This window comes from Hermetia illucens, chromosome 3, assembly GCF_905115235.1.
Source record: "Hermetia illucens chromosome 3, iHerIll2.2.curated.20191125, whole genome shotgun sequence".
In the NCBI taxonomy this organism is placed as follows: domain Eukaryota; kingdom Metazoa; phylum Arthropoda; class Insecta; order Diptera; family Stratiomyidae; genus Hermetia; species Hermetia illucens.
Genome location: NC_051851.1, coordinates 8042198 through 8060765, shown reverse-complemented (window position 1 = coordinate 8060765; position 18568 = coordinate 8042198).

The following is an 18568-nucleotide window of genomic DNA, read 5'->3' as shown; positions in this document are numbered from 1 at the left end:
CGTGACGGTCCCTAGCCCGTAGTAGATCCGGCAGACCTATTTTTCCCGAACCTTTTAACACCGGATTCGGAAACGCCGATGGTGAGTAAAGTTTTGCTGCCTAGCAGCATCCAGGTAGAAGTGTTGAGGTTGTTCTGCACACCAAGTTGTTCCAGAACCCCAGTACCATTCCGTTCGTCTCTTGGAAGCCAGAGAAAGTACTTTTTTAGCGATGGCAGCTCCGAGACCCTTTTCAGGGTTAGTCGCGCACCCTCCCACACATTGTTGAGGGAGGAGTAGTACTGCCTGAGCCACACGTTCGTGTCTTCGTCAGCAAAGTTTAGCGTAACATTTTACGGTATACACCTACCAACTTAAAACAAAGCTTAATGCCTTGCGATGATGGAGTCCTTACAGCTAGGAGAAGTTTCCTCCTAAGCTGTTCGCACTGCTCAGTATCGTAACCGGATGGATTAGAGTCGTCACACATTGGCTTCGATAGCCTTGGCTGCAAATGAAGGCCTAGCCGTTGCCGGCCGAGCTCTCTTTGCTGCCTTTTGTGTCGAAGAGTTTGGATCGTCCGAGAACCGCTGCCCCTTCGGTTTCCCCTTAGCCGCAGGTATCTCGAACGATCCTTTCCCTTCAACCTTGGCACAGCCCTTGGGTTGTGATTTGCCCGGAGGCTGTTTGCCCAGAAGCGTTTTGCCCGAAGGCTGTTTGCTTCACGTAGACAGGTGCTTACCCATGGGCAAGACTGTAGCCTCAGCAGATGGCGCAGATTGGAGCCTGGGATCAGGAGTGCTGACAGAAGGGGCCTACTTTGGCTCGTCCGTTAAGGATTGGGTCCCAATTAGATTGGTTTCCACCTGAATAAGTGGAGAATCTGAGTCTAGAGTCAGGTTCTCCATCGATGAGCTTAGGGTTGCCCCTTCACTCGGGGTTGGATCGTCACCATCGAGGTTTAATTGTATTTGTTTAAAAGGTTTTTTTTTAATTTTTTTTTTTTCATAATTGGCTGCCATGGACTCAGTTTTATCGGAGGAAGTAGGTCGATATTGGCAAAGCCCCTTTTTGCCTAGACAAGGCTAGTTGAAACTGGGGGTCGCCTGGTACCCAGAGTTCACCATTTACGGCCACATCTTAACCCCTGTTAATATTCACCCTTGGCACGGTAGTCACACCTTCAGGTGTCACTTCCCGTTTCCTGGAGGATTTCCCTTACTGAGCTCCCTCACCACGACAAGGTAGGTAATCGTCGATGGAGCCCTCTATTTACCAGGAGACATCTTCTTATGGAAACAACGTAGTCCATTTTGCTCTACGGCGCGTGGATATGTGCTGATGTCCTTGACAAGGAGGTGCATCGTAAGGGCCTTGCCCAAGCGCAGATACTGGGACGAGTGGCGTCTGTTTATCGCACTATCTCAGAACCGGCCATAATGGTGATTGCGGGGGTGATACCACTTGCCATAGCAGTGACAGGAGTAAAAATTTAATTGAGTTAATTGGCCGTGAAGAATGTCAACGGACACTTATTGAATGATAGATATCTTGGCAAGGTGAGTCAACAGGCAAATAGACAGTGCGGCCCATTGTCGTCACTTGTGACTGAATCGAAAGTATGGTGAGATTGATTATTACCTTGGCCAACTTGTAGGCATCGAGGTTTCCAATCTTACCTACTATGACTAACCAGACGGAGGTGAAAAAAGTGAGAACCTACAACATTTTCCAGAGAACTAGTTGTATTGAATGCTCAAATCAACAACTTATTTGAAACATAGAAAACGAAATTTTATTTAGAAATTCAGAGAGTCCTAGTTTAGTTTAGTTTAGTTAACTGGGGGAGCCGCAGCTCCGAGCACTCAGGCCATTATTAGGCCCATTGTACTATCCCCGTAGTTGCCTATTCAATGGCTTCCCGCCTACGGTGTTCGCAGGCTTTAGCGAATCTAAGAACATTCTCCAGAGGCAGAGAGTGTGCAGATTCTTCATTGAAGAAAACCTTGCCAAGGTGTCTTCGTCTGAGATCTGAGGATGACGGGCAGCTGCATAAAAAGTGCAGGGCTGTCTCCTCCTCCTCCTCACATTGGCTGCACACAGCCGAAACCACCACCCCAATCTTTTCCATATGGTAGTTTAAGGGGCAGTGTCCCGTCAAAAGCCCTACTAGGGTTTTCATGTCCGACTTCTTAAGAGACAACAAAAATGCCGCTCTAGTGGCCCTAGGCTCCTTCACAAGGATTTTCGCTTGCCGGCGAGAGTCCAAATTTTTCCACTCGGTTGCGTGAATCCTTGCAATTTCACCCTTCAGAGTAGACTTGACAGTAGATGGTCGGATTCCAAGAGCTGGTTCTGCCCCCACCATTGTGGATCCAGACCCTCGGCGAGCTAGTCTATCAGCCTCCTCATTACCGGCGATGTTAGAGTGCCCCGGCACTCACATCAGGAATGTTTCGTTCAGTCGGCCAAGTTTCAGCAGCACCTGACCACAACTCCACACCAACTTGCTCAGAGAGTCCTAAGTCCGCCATCCATTTTATAGTACACCGGAACAGAGATGAGAGACGCTCGAAAAAAATCTTGGGAAGTACCTGTTTACCGATAAATAGCTGAAATTGCAAATTCACGAAGGAATACGCTGAGATACGAGAGAATCAATCTACAAAATATAAGAAAGCAAAACAGGATCGCCGCCAAGAAATCAACAGGAAGAGAACATGCTGCTAGCAGGAGGTAAGTTATCAGCGACATTAACAGGGTCTATGGGCTCTCGGTGGTCATCGATCATCCTGTTCCATGGAAGCGAAAAAGGTGCAGCCTTTTGTCCACCGTATCCGAACTGACGCTATCGATGAGAGAGGGCGGATTGAGGTATATCCACTCTCGACTGTAAATGAACTAGAGGAGACAGTTCTGTTCATGACAGAAAAAGGCCCAGACTGGAAGGTATTCCCAGCAAAATGCTGAAACTTGCGCACAACTTTGACAGCGGGTATTGTTTCCTCCTGCTGAAAGATTGCGAGGTTTCCGCTTACAAGCAAAAGCAAAGGGAATCCCAGGGCATCGTTGTGTCCTTTATTGCTTGATAATTACATTAAGCCAAAACTGACTAAGGTAATACATGCAGTGGGAAACTACTCGCATCCACAATTTATAATACAACGGAGGAAGTGGTCCAAGCGGTGAAACTTCCTGAAGCGCTCAGTTGTTATTTCCGGCGAGTGGTGCTCCTTGTGACGTTAGACGTAAGAAATGCCTCGCAGGGATTTACTCTTGGACCCACGGACCTTTGTAACGCCTTATACGATAGTCCTTCACGACTCAAGATGACTGATGAATTGCATCTGGTCGGATACGCGCATGATATTTCGGCTCTGATTACCGCCTTCACGGTTGAACAAGCTCAGCCCATCCTATGAATAGTGATGCGGCAAAGGAGCAGATCTTCCTATCTCGGGTTTCCACAGTCCTCCTTATTGATATTGATGAACCCATGATCTTGTCGAACCCGGCGGTGAAATACAATACCTTGGCATCCCAGCCTAAGTACAACGGCGAGAGGCTCGTGAGTTGCGTCCGCTTATCGTACAGTCTCGAAGCTAGCAATAATGGTGATAGCAGGAGAGGATTGCCAATTGCCTTCCATGCTGCTGAGCAGGCTTATATACCTTGAGAAAGACGAGGGAAATAAGGAAGCCGCCGCTAACGAATGCAGAACGAAAATCGAGGGGTAGATGGAGTGCGCATCTCATCAAAAACGTGTGGCCCTGCTTCAACAGAAAGCATGGTGAGGTTGACTATTCGCTAACCCTGCTGGTTAAGCGGACGCAATTATTTTCAATCTTATGTGCATACAATCGGGAAATCATGGATGATACCTGTCACACCCTCTTCAACAGAAACGGGAACCGCGATCGCCATAACCCTTCGATAGATGGGTGTCGAGTGTCTCTGCAGAGTAAAGACACGTGGAACAGAGAGAGAGAGAGAGATGGGTAGGAGAGATACCAGGGAAGCTGAAGCTCCCAGAGCCACGGCGTTGTGCTCCTAGATTGAATAGGCCTGGCCTGAGGTAATATGTTGAACGGTTCCGGGTTACTTTTCTACTAAAAAAGAAAAACTTTGTATTATCTACTCATAGCTGCTCCACCCAAAGTTCTTTACTTCATGATTTTGGAAACAACAGGGAGTGAACCGAAGCAACAGTGCAGGGAATTTGGAGCGAACTCTGCACTCTTCTTCTTTAGTATGGGGACCCTGAATACCTCTCTCTTTCAGTTTCAATTAGCCAGGCTAGACCGGTTGATTCTTGGGACCAAGCTATGGAAGAGAACTTTACATAGCGGATGAAAGCATAAGAAGAAGTGTTAATGCTAGGCCCATCATTGGAGGAAGAGCTTTGGGATCCAACCAAGAGATAGTAGTCATCGAGGGTAGTACAGCGGATGTCAGCTGAATCTTTCTGTATTGGAATCAATCAACAACTTATTTGAAACATAATAAACGAAATTTTATTCAGAAATTCAGAGAGTCCTGAGTCCGTCACCCATTTTATAGCACACCGGAATAGAGATGAGAGATGAGGCAGCATCTGATGAGTTGCCTCTGTTCTGGACATTTTTTTAACATTAATTTTTTACACTTCGAAGTCCAATTTTTGCAGCTTGGGTGCTTGCTTAAGGCTGAGGGATCCGTGGACCATAATCGTAGGAGTAAACTGCTTCCCAACTGGTCCCGTCCGCCATTGGGCAGGTGGCTGACTTAGAGCAATTCCTAAACAAAAGTTAGTCTAGTCGCGGCTGGCTTTAGGCATGAATTTTGATTCGGCAATTTTTCTCCTGAATATAATTCACACATATGTTGTGTTGTTGAATTAATGTAATGGAGGAAACACTACCTTGTAGCCACTTCATTTCAAGTGGTACCCCAACCCCAAGTGGTAGGCCTCGAAAAAATGGGTGTTTCGCTGACATTTCTTAGTTGATCTAGACCTTTTCAGTGTACCACCGCTACCAGTATTCCTCACCTTTTTTTTTTGGGAGTAGGGTACGCACAGAATGTTGGACTCTGTCAACAGCACGCTGGCGGACTACCAACTAAACACCTCCCTTACCGTCCGATCCCTCTGCCGGTCGAGTTCAATCTGCTTCATAGTAAGAAGAGCCCAAACATAATGCGCAATACGATTCCAGCTGCCAGCGCTCTTCAGCATCTCTCTGACAATGTTGTCTGGAGAGAGCTCCCCTGTGTCTGCATAAAGCTGCTGGCGGAGGCCGTCCCACCTCTCGCAAGAGAAAAAGGTGTGTTCAGCGTCATCCGCCACTCTATTGCAGAACATATAATCAGGAGATCGCGCCTTCCCAACCCTGTGCAGGTAAGACTGAAAACCTCCATGTCCACTTAGAAGTTGGGTAAGGAAGTAATCAATCTCACCGTGCTTTCTGTTCAACCATGGGTCTAATTTGTCGATGAGCTGCGCAGTCCACTTGCCCCTTGGCTCATTTCGCCAAGAAAGTTGTCACTCGCTAAGGTTGCGTTGATGTTCTTCACGGGCAACCACTTCTCTTAAGTTTTCGCCCTTACGGCGATAGATAGCTTTGCGCTCCTTGGCAAGGAGGGCAACGGGGATCACTCCCGCAATCACCATCACAGCCAGTTCGAAGACGGTGCGATAAGCAGACGCCACTCGCAAAGCTCCCCGCCTTTGCACTTGAGCGAGGCGTTTACGATGCACCTCCTTGTCGAGGGCGTCAGCCCATACCTTCGCACCATAGAGAAGGACGGACTGCGTTGCTCCCATGAGGAGACGTCTCCTAGTTGATATAGGGCCGCTGACATTCGCCATTATCCGACACAAGGCCGCGACTCCTGCTGCAGTCCTGTCCGCGGCTGCTTCGATTTGCTCGAAGAAGCTCATCTTCGAGTCGAGCATTAAACTAAGGTATTTAATCGCTGGTTTTGACTCTATAGTCAACTCGCCGATCGATATGGGACGGAAGGTCGGGATTCTCCTTCTGGTCAGGATGATGTCAGCGCAAGGTTGAAACCGTGAGCAGTCATCCATCCGCTTACTTGTCGCATCAATATGCCAAGTCTGCTTTGCGCCTGTTCAACAGTGCGTCCGGCAACAAGTGCCGCAACGTCGTCTGCATAACCGACCAGGCGCGCCTCTTCAGGCATATCGAGTCTCAGCAGACTATCGTAGGAAGCGTTCCAGAGGTCTGGCCCTAGGATGGATCCCTGCGCTACTCCCGACGTGATTTCCATCCTCCTCTGGCCCTCCAGCGTCTCATAGAACAGGGCACGGTCTTTCAGATAATCCTTCAATATCCGCAAGAGATAGCCTAGCACGTGAAAGGAGTTCTCTAGTGTGCCTAGCATATCTGTCCATCTTACGAAATTGAAGGCATTTGTGACATCAAGCGTTATGAGGAGCACTATCCGTCGAGATCGGCGGCTGTGTGCCCCGGCTCGATTAAACGCATCTACTTACGACCTCCATAACAGCATCCACTGTAGATTTCCCCGTTCTAAACCCCAACTGCCTTGCGGATAAGTCCCCGGCAGCACGGATCGCTTCAGCGAGTCTACCCCTGATGAGCTTCTCGAGCACTTTTCCGGCCGTGTCAAGCATACACAGCGGTCGGTATGCAGACGGGAGCTCCGGGTCTCCTTCACCCTTACTCATCAACGCGAGTCTGGCCACTTTCCAGCGAGAAGGAAAAATGCCCTCCTTCAAGCACGCGTTGAACGCTTGGAGCAGCACTTCTGGCCGTTGGCGGAATACCAGTTTGTAAACTTCCGCTGGGATGCCATCAGGACCTGGCGCCTTCCTGTTTTTCATAGTGAGAACCGCTTTTTCGAGTTTTCCCATTGTGAAAAGGGGGCAATCCACGACGCTTTCCGCGCTATTTACATCAACCCGTACAGGGTGTCTGGGGAACAATGCCCACACAATGCGGTCCATCTGATTGAGGCATGCCCCATTCAAGAGTCCTGGCATTAAAATCACCGCCAACCAGGATTCGTCCCTCCCTGCTCGAAACGGCGTTCCCCAGAGCATCAAGCCGGCGCTAAAAAACGTGATCCTTAAACACCGGATCCAGAAAAATCCGTCCCCCGGCCTTCGGCAACAACACGAAGTCGAACGCCGTCCTGAACCCAGATGGCAGTGGTGTCCGATAAGTCGAGATACCATGAGGACGGGTCCTTGTTTCAGTATTGCTCGCTAATCAGCACTAGATCAGCATTTACTTCCGCAGCGAACTGTGCTAGCAACTGGTGAGCGGTTGCACTCCAGTGCATGTTAATTTGCAAAATGCGGATTATGGCGTTCGCACCCTAGCCCCCTCCAATTCCACCCTGAAGATCGGACACCGTCCCGGATCCGCAGTGTGTGCGGCGCTTTCGCCAGACGCGCCACGATCCTTGCAGAGAACACAACTCTCGCTTTCCTTGCAAGTCTTCGCTTGATGACCCGCTTGGCCGCATCTCCGGCATGCTTTCCTCCTGTCCGGTCCCTTGCAAGCTGCTGACGTGTGTCCATAGTCCAGACACCTGTAGCACTTGGTGGGGATTATCCGCATTCGTACCCTGCATACAACCCATCCGATTTTGATTCTCCCGCTGTTAAGGAGTTTCCTCGCATATTGCTCGGGGACTTCCACCACGGCGAGCTTTTGGCCTCGAGCATTTACAGAGGTCATACCCACCCGGGCATTGGTTACCTCTGGACATTCACGCTTTAGCGCCTCCTCTACTTCGGCCTTTTCTGCGTATTTCTAGAGAGCACATGGGTTCTAGGCTGGAAACAAGAGCCTTCTTCCCCAATATCCCCTTGACCGCTTCGCAGAACGTGCTCTTGTTGGTCGTCTTTGGGCCCAGTTCGACGAGAACTCCACCACTCCTCGTCTTCCGTATCGAAGACATCTCTGTTCCGTTCTCCTCGGGTTTCATCCTGTAGCGGATTTCACTAAGGAGTTCCGCAAATGTCTTGCCTTCCGTCGGCTTAATTTATTTATTTATTTAATTAACGGACAACAAACAGAGAGAATTCCAATTAATTATTGTCCTCAGGAAGGGGAAGGGAAACTAGGGAAGTTAAAAGGACCAAGCTGTTTTGCATTATAATTTCGGCAAAGCCTGGGAATAGGGGAATGAAAATAGACTTTGAGCTCCGCGAAGGGCACGTTGAAAATATCTGCGTTACGTGTGTTATAAGACGCAGGACGGCAGGTGATCTCGTCAGCGGCGGAGCAGTCCATTAGGCCCGAGGAAAGTTTAAAGAATGTGCATAGATCCAGGTAGGATCTACTCTGTTGTAGGAAGGGAAGGTTTAGAAAACGGTGGCGGGAGGGGTAATCCACACGAGGGAAGCTTTTCTTAAAGAAGAGGGAACGGGTGAATTTACGTTGCACATTTTCAAGGGCAAGACAATCACAGTTACGGGTGGGTGACCACATCACGGCGCAATACTCGAGGGTATTCCTTACGAGAGAATTGAAGAGAGCTAAGGAGGGTTGGATGGAGTCAAAATCAGAGGTGGAGTGAAGAATAAAGCCTGACAATTTTGCTGCTCGATTGATGACATCGAGGCAATGGGTGTCAAAGCGGAGCTTATTGTCGAACTGACTCCGTGACTCCGAGGTCTTGAGTGGAAGCAGGATAAGGAATGTCCGTCAACCGAGTAGGAGGAAGAAGTGGGTGAGGATTTTAGGGAGTGGCACATAGAGTGACACTTTCTGACATTTAGCGCTAAACCGTTAGTCGAGCACCAACGAGCCAGAGTGTCCAGGTTATTCTGAAGGGAAACACAGTCCATAGGCGACGATATAGCGAAAAACAGCTTAAGGTCGTCTGCATAGAGCAAACAGGGACAAGTAAGGAGGGGAGGAAGGTCGTTAATAAAAAATAAAAATAGCAAAGGACCCAGAATAGACCCCTGTGGGACGCCAGAAGAGGGGGAGAAGGAGCGGGAAGTACAGCCGTCAAAAGAGACGCGGCAGGATCGGTTGGAAAGGTAAGAGGCAAGCCATAAAACAAGTGGTTTGGGAACGTTTAGGGACGAGAGTTTGGATAGAAGTATCTTGTGATTTACAGTGTCGAAGGCTTTCGCGAAGTCAGCGTAAATGGTATGCACTTCCTGCCGTGAATTTAGACATTTGGCGACAAAGTTGGTAAAGTCAAACAGGTTGGAGGCAGTGGACCTGCGTTTAACGAAGCCGTGTTGTTCTTTCACTATGTGTTGGCCAAAGTGAGCGGACAACCAGTCGCTGACATATCTTTCCAGGATAGGAGCAGGAGGAGAGGAGGGAAATGGGACGGTAATTCTCGGCAAGCGAACGATGGCCGCTTTTGCGAATGGGGATAATGAGAGCCTCTTTCCACAAGCTTTTCAAGGCTTTTGTTGAAAATAAGAGATAGGGGAAGGGAGATGGACTTACCAGTTTTGAGCAAAAAGGGGTTTGGAAGACCATCGCAGCCAGGTCCGACCTTGGCATCAAGTTTGCCAATGAGGTATTCGACAAAGATAGGGGTAAGAAGGGGAATGGTAGGCGATGCGGGGCAGGCTACATCTACTATCGGGAGGGATTCGGAGGAAGGGGGAGGAACATAGACTGACGAAAAGTAGCGGCAGAGTAAATCACAAGAAATCACAAGATAGTTGGGGGGAGTTAGCTGAGAAGCCAGAGAATTTAATGGACGGACCGGATAACTGGGCAGGGCAGCGGGAGTTGCGAATGTGGGACCAGAAAAGTTTCAGATTTCCGCGCTTTAGTGAGTTTTCCACGCTGGACGAATATTCGTGTCTGGACTTACGTATTAAGGATTTGACCGAGGAACGAAGGGATTTGAAAAAAAAACTAAGTCAGCAACGTTTCTAGAAGACAGGAACTTCTTTCTCGCAGTCTGGTTTTGACGTAGTTTTTTGTGAATTTCAGTGGTGAACCAGACGGGGTAAGAGCGTAAGCATTTAGGAGAGGAGGGAACGTAACAAGGAAAAAGATCAGATAAAATGGTATAGAAAGTGTTGAGTGCTTGGTCACATCTAAATGGAGAGAGCAGAGAGACCCAGTTGATTGACGCCATGGCTGAGTTCAGACCTTCGAAGTTCGCCTTACGAAAGTTGAACTTGGTAGGCTTGCGAGCGACAGGAGAGTGGAGTCGGGATATCTGAACATCGGACTCGAGAGCAGGATGATGGGCGTCAGGGGCAACGTAAGACGGAGCATGAAGGGATTGGGAAAGATAGCATACAGGAAGGTTAGAGAGGACAAGGTGAAGAGTCCGATCTAAGTGGTTTCTAGAAAGGTTAAATTATAGGGCCCCACAGGTGTACATGAAAGTGGATAGAGGAAGGGAAGGGTGGGTCGAGTTATTAGGGAGGGAGGGAAGGTCAGGAGTAACGGGCCAGGAGAGCATTAGAAGATTAAAGTCACCACAGAGGATGAAAGGAAATGAGGGAAACAAAACGGTTAGGGCCTCTGATAATCTGTCGAAGAAATCCTCGTACAGAGAAGGAGGGCTTAGGCAGGGAAAATATACACACGATATGATAAAGGGACATACGTTTGGCGGAAGGACACGTATGATAACAGAATCGTAGGAGGAGGAGGAGGAGGAAAAGATGATTTCGGCACGGAGAAGGGACTTAACAGCTATTAGGGCACCTCCGCCAGTTGTCTTGCTAAGCGCAACGCAGTCTCTGTCACAACGAAAGACAGAGTAACCTTCGAGGAGCTCAGAATCTGAAATCCTGTCATCCAGCCAGGTTTCAGAAATGCACATGACATGATGTTGGAATGCTAAGGCAGACAGTTTGAAATCCGACAGCTTGGTCCTTAGACCCCTTACATTTTGATAAAATATAAAATAAAATGGAATGAGCAGAGCCGACGGTCTAGTCCTTCTTCGTTTCCTCGTTTTTTCCGCTACTGGCTTTGGGTTGGCAGCCTGCTTGTTTTTGGACAGACGTGTCTCTGGCGACGGAGTCTGTTGTTTCTTTTTATCCTCTTTCGCATTCTTTTTTTGGGCCTTGGAGACTACTTCGATAAAGTCTCCTTCAGGCACGTCGTCCTCTTTCCGCTTTTTCCCCAGTTCATTTTGCAGAGGGTTATCTGCGGCCCGTTTGACGCAAGCAGCATTCTCAGCGGGGAGTGCGACTGTTTCTGCTCTACAATCGTCTTCCGCTGCTCTTCAGGTTTGTCTATAAAAGGAAATGCGGTCCAGTAGTTCCTCCAGTTCCATCAGCCAGTATTCCTCACCTTATCTACCATTTAAACGAACATCGATCATTTCGAATTGTTGTTCCAATCAGGACACTGCAGGCCTGCCAAGGACACACTTTCCATTAATCACTTCAACGAGTAATCCATAACCTTTCTGAGGGCATTTTCTAACCCACAAATGAAAATATTCTTCCCCCGTAGGCATTATTTAAATTTTCTGATAACAACGTTCGCCATGGACGATTAACATCCTTTAATTTCAACAACACCAATTTCCATTAAGCAGAATAATTTCGTCCTTATAAATAATCTCATCGAAAATCCGCCCAGCTGCCATTGCAGACAACATCATAATAATTCATCAGAAGCTTTTAACTCTTCTCAAGAGTTTATCTGGCCATTAGCAGAAAAGAAAAGTTCATTAGGAGAATCCAAAAATTGCGTAACCTGAAGGTAGCCCGAAAATGCTTCGCCCCACGGACGTATGTCCTTCCAATTTGCTTCAATGCCGGACTAAGTTAATAGGGGAGGACGCCGACAAGCAAATAGACAAACGGTCCAGCAGACGGACTTAGCAGGACCGACAGATGGATGGATGGATGGATGGGATGCTTTCCAGATCACTCGTCCGCTTCCCATCATCTACGTTATCCTGGCTTGTCATTTATTATACACACAATGTTATTACGCTCGCAGCAACGATGAATTCAAAACTTAGTTCTGACAGTCGGGGATGAAGTAGTACATGAGAATCCAGGGGATGTTATGCTCCCGGGGCAACTTTTATAAGATTAATTTCTTGAGAAGATTAATTCTGAAGATAATTTCAACGCCTTAATGATTACCCATTTAACTCAGTGCCGAGCCCAAGACGGAGTATCTTCAAGGAATTTTAGTAGGACACTGGCACTAGGGTATGGGGGTTGGAATATTTCCGGTGTTTGATTAAATTATTTCGAAGGTGGAAGAGTTATTTGGGCAAATCGAGGCCGAGGGATTGCGTAGAAAATTGGAAATTGAATATTTTTGGAAAATAGATCCCTGATCCGGACGGTATAGGAAAAGTTTTGTTCTTGTTCACAGAACAAAGCTGGATGCCAAAGAAGTCAATTGATGGCTTGCTCTCAATCAGCCCTTTGGGAGGAATAATTAATAGATAATCAGGAATGGCGAAAAGTGGGTAGCAAATTGCTCTATTTATTGGAGATACATCGCTTCCAATAAAGGGTGGTATTAAGTGCTACATCCAAAATAGCTCTGCTAAGTACACAAGAAGGGGGGACCAGATCAGGTTTATATTTTCGGTGAAATGATGACTGCTAGCATTGGTTTTTATATTATTTTATATATACTATGAAGTAGGAGGAAGGGAGTAGTATAGATTATATTTCCGCAAATCCTGGGAGAATCAGGGACCATGCGAAATATTGAAAATTAAGTTAGCTAGAAGACTCGTTTGCTTAATAGTTGAACCTCCCTTAGAAATGGGCCTTTTAGCAATATCCCGTGTTGAAAGCTTCACTGCTTACTAAGAAAACTTCCTAAATCGTGCTAGAAACCTCACCTCCCCTTTAAAAACTAGAGATTCTATGACAAGCTCGATATTCCTACGTTTTCTGATGGCATATATGGCTACCATCAACCCTTATATTGGGCTAAACGTGTTCACCCACCCACACGCCATCCCTGTTGGTTCCTGGCAAGGCACTTTAACTCCCCAAGGATTACCCAAGAAACTAGCACCGTTCCTCCACTCTTCCTCTAGTTTTAAGGAAACCCACTCCTCCGCCATTCTGGAATAGCGGGTTCCATTGCATGACACGATCCGTCTTCTCATCAAAACATTTATGAGTATCTTTCCCTTGCGTTGATGAAGTTCTTCATTCGCTGTTGTGCGTGTGTGCTGTTTGAAGTGGGGGAGAGGCAAATCCCCTGTGCAACCAGACCTTCATCATCATCAACGGCGCAACAACCGACATCCGGTCTACGCCCGCCTTAATAAGGAACTCCAAACATCCCGGTTTTGCGCCGAGGTCCACCAATTCGATACCCCGAAAAGCTGTCTGGCGTCCTGGCCAACGCCATCGCTCCATCTTAGGCAGGGTCTGTCTCGTTTTCTTTTTCTACCATAGATATTGCCCTTGTAGACTTTCCGGGTGGGATCATCCTCCTGACCCGCCCACCGTAACCTATTGGACCCGATTTTATCCACAACCGAACGGTCATGGTATCGCTCATAGATTTCGTCATTGTGTAGGCTACGGAATCGTCCATCCTCATGTAGGGGGTCAAAAATTCTTCGGAGGATTCTTCTCTCGAACGCGGCCAAGAGTTTGCATTTTTTTTGGTAAGAACCCAAGTTTCCGAGGAATACATGAGGACTGACAAGACCATTGTCTTGTACAGTAAGAGCTTTGACCCATCCTATGGTGAGACGTTTCAAGCGGAACAGTCTTTGTAAGCTGAAATAGGCTCTGCTGGCTGACAACAACCGTGCGCGGATTTCATCATCGTAGCTGTTATCGGTTGTGATTTTCAACCCTAGATAGGAAAAATTGTCAACGGTCTCAAAGTTGTATTCTCCTATCCTTATTCTTCTTCGTGTTTGTGTTTGACCAGTGCGGTTTGATGTTGTTGGTTGATTCGTCTTCGGTGCTGACGTTGCCACCATATATTTTGTCTTGCCTTCATTGATGTGCAGCCCAAGATCTCGCGCCATTCGCCGCCTGCTCGATCTGGATGAAGGCAGTTTGTACATCTCGGGTGGTTCTTCCCATGATGTCGATATCGTCAGCATAGGCCAGTAGTTGGGTGGACTTGAAGAGGATCGTACCTCTTGCATTTACCTCAGCATCACGGATCACTTTATCCAGGGCCAGGTTAAAGAGGACGCATGATAGGGCACCCCCTTGTCGTAGACCGTTGTTGATGTCGAATGGTCTTGAGAGTGATCCTGCTGCTTTTATCTGGCATCGCACATTGGTCAGGGTCAACCTAATCAGTCTTATTAATTTCGTCGGGATACCGAATTCTCTCATGGCCGTGTATAGTTTTACCCTGGCTATGCTATCATAGGCGGCTTTAAAGTCGATGAATAGCCTGTGTGGAGTTGCCAAATCTCCCATCAGGCGCGTCCCTTCGTGCGGATAAGGGAATGCTCGGCGAATGTGTCATGACCATGCACATGCACGCATCCGGAGATGTGCGTGTATGGGCATGCTTATGCGCAGGCCGGGTAGGTGGGAAGTAAACGTCCACCCGTGGATAAAAATTGGCTATGGGAAGGATACCCAGAAATAAAACCAAACATGGAGGAGCAAAAAAAGAATGAAGTTACGGTGCAGGGCTTCGGAAACCCAGTACCGGCGGTTTTTGGGAGTGAGCAAGCGGGCTCCCGGCCGTCGATATCCAACGACCGCAGTGCCTCAGCAGTGGGAACCTTGGCTACTGTGGTATCTAATGTTACAAACGTACGGGAGGAACTTGAACTGGTTCCAGTGATGGATCCGTTCAGAAGGAGCTCGATTTTTCGCAGATCCCCTCCCTCACGGGCACAAGCCCCCACGATCGCTACCCCCAGTGGGAAGCGTATAGCGGGAGTTTTCGGTGAGGAAGAATCACTGACGCCGATTCACCCGAGCGATGTTTTGGGCAATGATCAGTCTGGAGCTGCCTTTACTGCCCTCGGTAAAAAGATCATGGACCTGTGTGAGTTTATAAAGGAGCGCAGGAACATTCACGAAAATATAAGAGCCATGATAAGAGGCATCCGTTTGACGTACGGCAAGGGCCAGGATGAACGAGTAGGGAAGTCGCCGATTGGAAAAGTGAACTAGGCAATTCAAGTAACGCCGGTTCAAAACACAAAAGGGGAGAAACCGGGGAAGAGGCTGCGCGAGAAGCTGAATGACTCAACAGGCCAGCAAACCCCGAAAAGAAAAAAAGACTCAACTCCCAAAAAGGCGGAGTTCATGAAAAGTACGTCTGAAGCTGCCAGTGAAAATACTGCAGTGGCTACCTCGAGAAAAGGGATCGAACCTTCAAAGGCGGGTGCTGAAGCTTGGAGGAAGGTAGAACCGTGGAAAAGAAATTATCGGAGGAAGATTAGACCGGAGGTGATTTTCATTTCCAAACGGGGCGAAGGGTCATACGCCGACATTCTCAGGAAAGTGAAGGCAGACCCCGAACTCACCAATTCGGGAGACAACGTCAGCCGCATTAGACGGTCGCAGAAGGGAGATTTTATATTGAAACTTAAGAAATCCAAGGATGTAACCGCGGAAAATTTCTTAAGCCAAATCGGGAAGACTTTAGGGCAGGAAGCCGACATAAGAGCTAGCAGGCCGAAGATCACTATAATCTGCAAAGATATAGATGAAATCCCGACGAAGGAGGAGGTTCGCGAAGCGTTGGAGAAACAGTTCGATCTTGCCGGACTACAAGAGTCAGTGGTGAAAACGCTAAGGAAAGCTTATGGGGGAACACAAACCGCCATCATCAGCCTACCAGTGGAGAACGCACTCAAACTGTTAGCAGCACTGAGAGTGAGAATAGGCTGGGTTATGAGTCGCCTTAGGGAACAGGTGGCGTTAAAACGGTGCTTTAGATGCCTTGGCTTTGGTCACATTGCGAAGGCATGCACTAACCCCAATGACAGGTCAAAGCAATGCAGGAGATGTCGAGTGGAAGGCCATATCAGCAAGGACTGCGGAGCTGACCCAAATTGTCTACTGTGCAAAGGAAAGGAGGGTGTGGACCATCGGCACATTGCGGGCAGCAGCAGGAGAGCCCATAGCACAAATCGCAGATGAGGTTGATACAAATCAACTTCATCCACTGCGAGGCGGCGCAGGATCTACTCGCGCAAACCATCCGCGAGAAAAACATCGATGTAGCCATACTAAGTGAACCATACCGAAACCGCGGTGGTAGCGTTTGGGTCAAAGACCAAACGGGCCAAGCAGCGCTGTGGACTTGTGGAGAACAAGCCTTTCAGGAAATAATGGAGCACCAGGAGGAGGGCTTCATCAGAGGGAAGGTAAAGGCCATCCACATCTACAGCTGCTATGCTCCACCCAGCGTTACACTCGCCGAGTATCAGTGGATGCTTGCTGCTCTTGTTTTGGATGCAAGAGGACGTTGGCCGATTATAATTGGAGGCAATTTCAATGCATGGGCTCTTGAATGGGGCAGCCGGATAACTAATGTCAGGGGACGTGTTCTCCTCGAAGCATTCGCGGAGCTGGACGTGGTACTGGCGAATGTTGGGTCTTCGTACACTTTCCGGGGAAGGGGCCTGGGGTCTATAGTGGACCTGACATACGTGAGTGCCACTTTAGCCAGTAGAATCGCTTGGCATGTCAGTGAGGACTATACTCACAGCGACCACCAGGCAATCTGCATAGAGATCAAGGGCGGATCGAGCTCGAAAAAGAGTTTTCGCAGAATGCTGGGTGGTATGCTTGGCTGGACAGTGAAAGCTTTCGAGGGGGACACGTTTTCCGCGGTGCTCAAATCCGACATATCCCTGAATGATACGGCTGGAGAGAAAGCCACCCAGATCACTCGACGGAAGCATGCGATGCTACTATGCCCAGAAGGCGATTGCTCCCCAGTGGGCAACCCAGCTACTGGTGGAACAAAGAAATCGCAAGTTTGCAAGCCGCATGTTTTCGGGCAAGGATGCTTTGCCAGAGGCTCAGGGGAACACCCGGTGGCGACGGTCGAGAGGAGGCACACAAGCAATTGCGTGGCCGCCTAAAGGAAGCCATTCGGAGGAGCAAAAAGAACTGCTTCAAACAGCTGTGCGACCATGCCGACATAAACCCTTGGGGCGAGGCTTACAGAGTGGTGATGAAAAGGCTGCGGAAATCACCCCAGGTAACCTGTTCGCGCCTTCTGAAACACATTGTTACCACTCTGTTCCCTCACGACAAAAATAGGGGAAGGCAAATTTTTGTCCAGCTAAATGACGGCATAATACCGCCCGTAACTGTGGAGGAGCTGCGGGAAATATGTGGTAGGTTCGGTGACAACAAGGCCCCAGGTTTGGATGGCATCCCCAACCGAGCTTTGAAACTGGCAGTGAAGACTAGGCCCGAACTTTTCGCCAACACCTTCGAGGCGTGCTTAAAAGAAGGAATATTCCCTGCCCAGTGGAAAAAGCAAAAGTTGGTGCTGCTTCCGAAGCCTGGCAAGCCACCTGGAAACCCAGCGTCTTATCGTCCTATCTGCCTGTTGGATACAATGGGGAAGATGATGGAGAGAGTCATCTACAACAGACTCCTGCCCATCGTCGAAGCCAACAATGGTTTGTCGGAACGCCAGTTTGGTTTCCGACGCGCCCACTCTACGGTGGACGCAATTGGCATGGTGGTATTGGTGGAATTTGGTGGAAAACTACCTCTCAGAGAGGACTCTCTGGTACGGGACGGATGAGGGCCCCAAAGAGTACATTGTCATAGCCGGGGTACCACAGGGATCGGTACTTGGTCCCCTGTTGTGGAATATCATGTATAATGGGGTGCTTGCTCTTCCCGTCCCAGAGAAGACTACGATTGTCGGCTTTGCTGATGACCTAGCTATGGTTGTTACAGCAAAACACCCAGAAGATGTGGAGGTTTACGCAACTGAAACAGTGAGAGTGGTGAAGTCCTGGCTAGAAAAGGCCGGGCTGACCTTGGCGGACGCGAAAACGGAAGCGGTCTTAATAACGAAACGCAGAAAAAATATCACTGTAAAAGTGGAGGTCACTGGACATACGGTCGTATCAAAGCCGACTATCAAATACCTGGAGGTAATAATTGACACCAAATTGAGTTTTAGGGAACACCTAGAGTATGTATGCCAAAAGATAGCCAGTGCCACCACGGCACTTGCAAAAATGTTGCCAAATATTGGTGGGCCTAAACATTGCCGGAGGTTGGTGCTAGCCGGAGTGGTGCGCTCCATCCTGCTCTACTCGTGTGGGCAGAGGCACTTGCAAACTCTCAGAGACGGAAGCAGATGAACTCGGTTTACCGGCGGATGGCTTTGAGGGTTTGCAGTGCTTTTGGAACCACATCAGATGAGGCAGCATTGGTGGTGGCAGGCATGATCCCGGTTGACATTCTGGCCAAAGAAATGAGTGTCCTGTACAATGCAGGGCATATGGAGGGGCATGCATAGCGTAGAAATGCGGCAAGGTCAGAATCGCTTGATCTCTGGCAACGCAGATGGGACGAGTCTGCGGTCGGTGGACGCACAGGCTCATTCCCAGCATTGGGGTGTGGCTTGAGCGAAAACATGGGGAGACCAACTACCACATTACCCAGTTCCTTACGGGGCACGGTGGTTGCTACAGGCAGTATCTGCACCGC